Consider the following 8,636-nt stretch of genomic DNA (forward strand, 5'->3'; position numbering starts at 1 on the left):
AGGTCATCGGAAGTTGCCAGCTTTCATTGAAAATGAATGAACTCCGGTCACCGTATGTGTGAACGTACCTTAATTCCTCCCCTGTGTGATTGGAAACTATTAGACAGAAGAGTCCAGAGTGACTGAGAATACCAAGGATTTTGTTTTTTCCCCACTGCCAAGTACAATCAGCCAATAATGTTACTGTGTAATTAACAATGACACTAAAAATAGCTTGTTTATTACATGGGGTAAAAGTAAGCATTGGGAAGCAACATAATTGAGAAAAATCTATTTAGTACACCACAAATTGATTTAGATGAAAATAATAGATGAAAATAGATGAAAAAAGTTATATATACTCATTTTCCTTACTTCATAGTAATACTATATAACTTCAACCTTCACCCCAGACCATTGTGAAGGGAGTACAATTTTGAAAGGTTTAAAAAAAGCAGCTTATGAACTTCTCATGCATTTAACACCTCAAGCAATAATAAGCCTCCTGTATTTGTAAAGAATATGACACACTATTTTAAGAACTTCAAAGAAAAAGGTGGTTTTGGCGTATTTTCTGATTAAGTATGTGGGTAAGATATGCCTGCTGAGCACCCTCTTGCCTAAAGTTGTTCATAACATCTAGTGGACATTTGAAAACAAAGGAAACATTTAAATGAGCCAGAATATACATGATGGTGGCATGTTGGTGCAGTGGGAAGTGCTGTTACCTCAGAAGGCCAGGGTTTCTGGTTTGAGCATGAGCATGGTTTACCACCTGCATTGAGTTTTGTCTTCCTGGTTTTCCAGTTTCCTCCCATCTTCCAAAAACATGCAGGTAGGTGGTGGTAGTTATTGGTTAAGATAAATTATTCTACGTGTGAATGAAGGCATGTTGCCTGATGATGTACAGGCAACCCAAACAAGGTGTATTCCAACCTGTGTTCCCGGGCTAGGCTCTGGTTCCACCTTGAGCCTGATCAGGATAAAGCAGATACTGAAGATGAATGAAGAAACATTTTCAATGAGAAACATGACTGCAAGAAACTAGAACACTTTTCAGTAAGAAGGCTAAAGAATATTAAATACGTAATGCAGCCAAAAGAAAAGGTTTTGCCTTAGTCTCCTTAACTCAAGGCCATTAAAAATCAGCTTGAGGGATGAGTCAAATGAGCTCTTTACACTGCAATCAACAGCAAAGCGTGTCCGCAGTGTGTCCTCAGAATGTGCTGAATGACCTTGCAAATGGTGCTAAGCAGAGGAGCCTGAAGTACGAGTATAGAAATTCAGATATGTAAACATTTTTATATAGTGAAAAATGCAATTCTGTTTTGAAACATATGTTAGCATCATAATAGCATGCCTTCACAAACATTGTAGTAAATCTATGGCAGCATTGACCAGAAAAATTGGCAGTAGTGGATACTGGTCACAACTCAGTCAGTTTATCAGGGCTCCATTACACACTCTCCCACGTGTACCATAATACTGATGATTTATTACATTATTATTTATCACTGATCTATTAAGTTTTCCTCCAATCATATCAATTGTCAAATCACATGCTAATAAAATATGTCTATTCAGTTCTATGCATTTCTTTAAAACACACAAAGATGTATACAGGAAGCCATATACTGGTAATATATTGGAAAATGGAATGAGCATGTAATCAATACATTTTCTATCGCTAGACTTTTGATCCTCTGAATGGACATGAATTATAGCAAAGCACTGTTGAACTATAAGCATGCTGTACACACAGGAACACACACATTCACTAAAAAAGAGATAGACAGCACCACTCATGCTTCCAGTTTATTTATTTTAAACATCAAGTGTTTCAAGCATGTGATTGTGCCTTGTCTCTTTTGAATACAAAGCAAGGTGAACAGAAAGAAAGTATAACAATAACTAAAGTATAAGAAAGTAGAACAATAACTACAAAATGTGTAATAACTACAAATGTGTGTAAAAACTAAGAATCTGCACAATAACTTCAATATACTGTATCTTCTGCAATAACTAAGAATTTATGCAGTAACTGATATATGTGCATGATGTGAGGATAGGGTAGGATGTGAGCACTTGTCCATGTTGCTTGTTTGTGTGCACAACATGTAATTGGTACTTTCTTTGGAGATGCAACTGCAATTACTTTTATGTGGAGTCACTGGCCACTTTAATAGTAAAATATGTACACCTTCTCATTAATGCAATTATCCAATCAGCCAATCATGCAACAGCACAGTGCACAAAATCATGCAGATACAGGTCAGGAGCTTCAGTTAATTTTCATATCAAACATCAGAATGTGGAAAAAATGTGATCTCAGTGACTTCGACTGAGGCATGCTTGTTGGTGCCAGATGGGCTGGTTTGAATATTTCAGAAACTGCTGATCTCCTGGGATTTTCACACACCACAGTCTCTGGAGTTTACATAGACTGGTGCGGGGGGAAAAAATCTAGTGAGTGGCCGTTCTGCTAGCAAAACAGGCCTTATTGATGAGAGAAGAACAGCCAGACTGATTTGAGCTGACAGAAAGGCTACGGTAACTCAAATATCTCTCACTCTTTGCAACGGTGATAAACAGAAAAGCATCTCAGAATGCACAACACGTGAAAGCTTAAGGTGGATGGGCTACATTCTTGTCAGCCAAGAACAGGAATCTGAGGCTACAGTGGGCACAGGATTACCAAAACTGTTGGAAAAAGACTAGGCAATGTATCATTCATTATTTCTTATCATGTTTAGAAATCAGGAACATGTATAGTGCCAGTAAAATTCTGTAGCCGATATCATTATGCTAAATCGATTCCCACTCAGTACCATTCTGTGATGTCTTCTGTCTTTTCTATTTCTATAATTTTGTGTTTCTTTCTACAGTGTGACAGATTAATCACTGTAATAATTAATTCTGACATAGCATGGCATAATGAAATAAACTAAAGCAGTAATATGCCCTTACAATTATGTAGGACCAAAAGTTTAAACTCCTGTATAATCACTGTACTCAAATAAGGACAGTGAGATACCACTGAAAATATGCACATGCCAGGCTAAATTGTATGTCCTTAAAGGTCATGAAAAAGAAAAGAAATTGTAGAGTCATTCATCATGTATAATGTGCTTCTTATCCTTGTTTCAACCCAGCATGGCCACATTATTTCCACATAAGCACTTTGCATATCAGCCCCTTTAACATGCTTTGTCAGCTAAGACAATACATAGGCACTGTTATAACTGGACTATCATTATAGTCAAGCCAGGTTTTAGTGCAATAATGTATCTTTAATGTAATTCAAGGAATAAGGAGAAAAGAACTCTCTCTCATTCTCTCTGTGTATATACATATATATATATATATATATATATATATATATATATATATATATATATATATATATATATATATATATATATATATATATTATAGACCCTTAGACCCAATATATATATATATATATATATATATATATATATATATATATATATATATATATATCACCAAAATCCACAACCTTTAAAGTTTTCTGAGAAAGACCTGAGGACCCTTAACTATCCAAAGTGCCTGGGCATTCCTATTAGCGTCACTATACGATTTAAAGGACACTGTAGATTTTTAACAGTTTGTAATTACCTCTGGATTTCTTGAAATTCTTGAAATTGTAAGATTCTTATATTTATTGATGAGGTCATTCATGAACATAAATAAATCATTTACTTAACTATGTATGTCAAACTGTGTACTATCGCTATAGGCAAGAGAAAGCTGTACCGTATGTAATTGGCTACTGAGGCACTGTCCTGACAACTCTGATAGTTGGAGGTTTCAAGCGACAGATTAATCAATATATTCACCCGAGAGATGCATCTGCACACATCCTACTGCATCATCATCCCAGAAATACAGGGGGGAGACATCCTTGTTCCAATTATACTAACTCTGTAATCACACCCTGCTTTCCTTCATGCAGCTATGTAATGGAAACAAAAATGAAAAAAAAAAAAAAAAATCACAAGGTTTCATGGTGTCTAAAGGGAGAGAAGATAGTGCTACTGTGCCTCTGCAGTGTGATATGGAAGATGGAGGAGGAGGAGGAGGAGGAGGAGGTTGGTGGGGGCCATGCACTGCATTTGCTTTCTGATCACAGAAGGGATTTTGCGGAGTGCATGACAAGCGCTTCCTCTCCTCATCCCTCCCTTTCCCCCGACATGGATTAAACAGCCAGCCCTTTGACAAACGCCTCAGCTTCCAATCAATATATAATTACCAACCATTTAATTGCCCATTTTAAGTGCAGATCAGCTTCCTGTTAAGTTGTAATCAATAAACCCACTTTACATGCGTGCTGGTTTGAAAGGGCAATTTCAAAGCGAATTATAAGTGCATTAAATGTCATCAAGGATCTTATTCATGGTAGGGGGAAATGAATCTTTTGAAGATGAATCTGCAGTATCTAATTGCAAGGGATTAGAGTCACATCTCAAATGGCTTCTGGCAGGAACAATAGCTTCAGTTGATGCTTTTTCACTTTGATGCGCTCACAGTTGCCTTGACCAGGACAAAAGAGGCGACCAAAAACAAACAAGCCCCTAGCCAGTTTTTTTCCCTTGCTTTATTTATTTATTTATTTTTTTGATAGGGCAAGTTTTTCTTATTACAAAGGGGACACTAGTGCTTGGAACTCTTTTAATTTCCTTAAGGTTTTTTCTTCTCTTCTTTCTGTTAATTAAATAAAATTCAAAATTTTATTTCATGTAGTGCTTTTAACACTAGGCATGACCACACGCCATATAGATGTGCTACTATTGCCTAACGGTGGTGCTATAGTGAAACATTTTATGTCCAACAGGTCTTAGAGACCATTTTTTTTCTTCTGATTCCTTGAATTTGGACCATTTAGCCCCACATACTCAAATTTAGGATACTTTTCATAATATTCGAGATCTACTTTTGAGATTTTTTTCCATTTTTGCTGTATCTTCACTGGTGTCAAAATACTCGGCAGAGTCTGAACCTCAACACTTATCACTATGTTGAGATTAATAAGCAATATGGCCTCCATACGCACAACTGAGTGCATCCATCAATAGGGGTGATTTACACAGCTGTTTATTCAGGAACTGTAAACTTCATCTAGATGAAATTTGGTGTACTGCATCTTTGTTCTAAAATGTAAGTGGATTTCAAAGGATGACTGGAAAAAAAAAACATCTGCCATCAGCCAATCAGCTTTCAGCAGGCATTTCACAAGGTTAGCACTGAGGCACTATCAGGGAACTTGAACAGTGTGTTCATCTGAGGTTTCTTTAGTGTTCTTGGCAAGAATTGGCCACTGGGGGCACTATTTATGAATGTGAGTGTACCAAATGTTTCCAGGATAGGTTCTGGATTCACTGTGACCCTGAACAGAATAAAGCCGGTACTGAAAATGAATGAATCAATGAATAACCTTGTACAGACACACAAACTCTAATTATTCTTATTTTATTTTATTTTTTAATTAAGGGATAATTTGGAAAGGTAATAACATGCACAAAGCTGCAAAACAAAAATGGCGCTAAGGTCCATGTTGAATTCTAATTAGCTGTTACTATAGTATTCATATTTATGGGGGTGAGACATAACTTTTCTTAGATAAACTAGCATATCTATTTCAATAGCTCCAAGGTACATACACGACAGGCTCGGAAATGCCATTTTTGATTTCATGGGCACTTTAAGGGTCTTGCTCAAGGTCTCGAAAGTGGTTCAGTGGTACTTCTGGAATTTGAACTGAAAATCTGCCAGTCAGTAGCTCAGAATCATGGAGCCATCACTCCAATACCCTTTCAGTATGTATGCAAGTTGCTTCAGCTTTCTGTCTCTCTCTGGCACAGAACCTTAACTACTGAGTCACCACTCCAATCACCATTCAACATGTATGCATGTTGCTCTGACTTTCAATCTCTCTCTCTGTGTCTTTCTGTTTCTCTCTCTGTCTCCCTCTCTCTCAATCTGTTACTATCACTGTAGTAGTACTTCATAGTTTTCCTTTAAAAATCCTGCAGAAATTACATGCATGTCAGATAAGGAGTGATAGTTGGACAGGCAGGGGATATTGTTGCCAATTGGAGAGTGATAATGTTTAAGTCTTCACTTCTCTGCCTCTGGTGAATAAATTACTCCTTTTGACAGTGCTGACACTTTGGCTCCATTACATGTCAAAACAGCAAAAACAATTCAGCAATTGTTTAAAAAAATGCATCTTAATAACAATACATTGTTTCCTTTTAAACCAGTTAGATTTTTATTAAATAGCATGATTTGAAAATGCTCAACCCAAAGCCTTGACTTCAAAATTCATATTGAAATGCATATTGAATTGCTGTAAATAGTACTTTTTTTTGGAACAAGTCTGCCATACTAACCACAGCAAAACAGTGTGTGTCATTTAAATAATATCTTTAACTGTGAGCAAGATTACCTGTGTAATGATCGCTAAACAGTATCAATGTGACTGGTCAATAAAAAGAAAGCACAATGAGCTGTGAATCAATTGCATTTATAAGCACAGACCTGAAAAGCGAGTGCAAAGAGAAGCTTCTGCTCATGACAGTCTTTCTGTTTGGCGAGCACTGCGAGTTGACAAGTACAAACTTTGTTTGCTCCTGCTCTCCAGGGCCAACATGTTGTCTCTGAGTCAACCTGATGCTTGGAAATCAGGAGCAGAGAAGGTTTGAAAGAATGGTCAACATCCCCGCTCCTATACTCTTAGAAAAAAAAATTTGTGGAGGACTCTTTGAATAGTTAAGGGTTTGTCACTTCCTAAAGGGGCTCCATCTGCGATACAGAAACTCTTTGCTGTAGGATTGCACAATTCATAGTGCATAATACCTACAAGGTTTCATCCAAAAGGGTAAAGCCCAATATCTCTTAAAGGCTTTAAATTTAAAGAACAGACTAGTTATGAAGTATGAGCTAATTAAATTTTGACAGTTCGTCCATACTATTTAAATAATAATACATCTGAACATTACCGTTTCATCCTTAATTAACTGATAGATTCATTTGTTGAAATATGGTTGTGGATTTATGCACGTTTCATCAATGGGGTTCAGTCAGTCAATGGTTTGGCAAGAATATGTGGGAGACATCAATATTCCAGCTCAACAATATTAAATATTAGTTCCCTTGAAGTTTAATTCCATCTCATTTGTTGGATATTTTGGCAAGTATACATCACCGTGCAATATGATGTAACTGATTCTTTGCCTTTCATGAATTTCTTTGCAAGACGTGGAGTTCAAAGCAGTGAAAAAAGGTCTTTACATCAAAGACTGACATTCTCTTTTCTGATTAGTCCACATCTTGTTCTGAGCTGCCTTTAGCGCCTGATGATTTGCACCATCACAGTCAGTGTCATCAGCTGATTGTATGCTGTCACAGCTAAAAGAAAAAAAATATATAGCACTTACAGATGTAGATTAGAATGTACGATTTTAAGTCTAAAAGGCTCTTATAATCAGTAATATGCAGGAAGGCTGTTTTTTGATTTGCAATTTTATAATCAATGCACATGAAATTGACAGCTGGGTACGAATGGTTCTTTCTCCATATGATCTCATATAACTTTTTCAATAACTGTGTTTCAGATCTTCTTCAAGACAACTCATTGCCAATGTTACAGATCATTTTCACAGTTTTACCTGTAAATGTTCAGGTATTTTACCAGGACACGGATATATGTGAATGTTAACCAAAGTGGAAATGCTGGCACAATTATTTTGGTATGTAATAGTAATTAGTAATATAGATTATTATGTAGATTACTGCAAGGAAAATGTTAGCAGGTTCCATACAGTAATAACAAGATCTGAGTTGAAGAAGAATTCATTTATAAATGAAAAAAGATACTGTTTGGGATGCAGTATACATGGCGAAATTACCCAGAAACTTAAATAACATGATCTTCTGAGTCCTCTTCTAGTGCAGAAAACCAAAAGACCATATCCACAGACTTTGTACCCAAAAGTCATACAGGTACGTTTATTACACTGATTTTTCCCCCTCATGGCTAATTGTTTGATCTATTTCTTTAGGCTCGCCCCCACCTCCCACTTTGGAAGACCATTAAGACTTTGTTATTCTTATTATGTAATGAGATCTTGCACAGAGGAAGAATACAAACTAATACAAATGTAAAACCTACACTTAGAAAACAAACACTAGGACAAGGGGAAGAAATAATTAAGAACACATCATGTTTGAGAGTCTATGGAGAGAGAGAGAGAGAGAGAGAGAGAAAGAGAGAGAGAGAAACATCCTCCTTTATCCCAGCCTCCTTTATCCTCCTCTATCACTGAGTATTGTCCAAGAAGCTGGGCCCTTTCTTACTTATGTGTTTTATTTTTCTTTGAGTACAGTTATTTATTAGTTCTTTTTGTTGTAAATTATTCTAGTACACGTTGTTGTTGTTCTTCATGTGAAAAGGCATGAACGTCATGAACATCTCCGGCATTTAGGGGTACGAATCCTGCATCCGCCCCTGTGTGCGTGGAGTTTGCATGTTCTCCCTGTGCTTCAGGGGTTTCCTCCTGGTACTCTGGTTTCCTCCCCCAGTAGGAGGCTGATTGGCATTTCCAAAAAAAATGTCTGTTATGTGTGTGCGATTG

Source organism: Pangasianodon hypophthalmus, chromosome 10 (assembly GCF_027358585.1).
Source record: "Pangasianodon hypophthalmus isolate fPanHyp1 chromosome 10, fPanHyp1.pri, whole genome shotgun sequence".
Classification (NCBI taxonomy): domain Eukaryota; kingdom Metazoa; phylum Chordata; class Actinopteri; order Siluriformes; family Pangasiidae; genus Pangasianodon; species Pangasianodon hypophthalmus.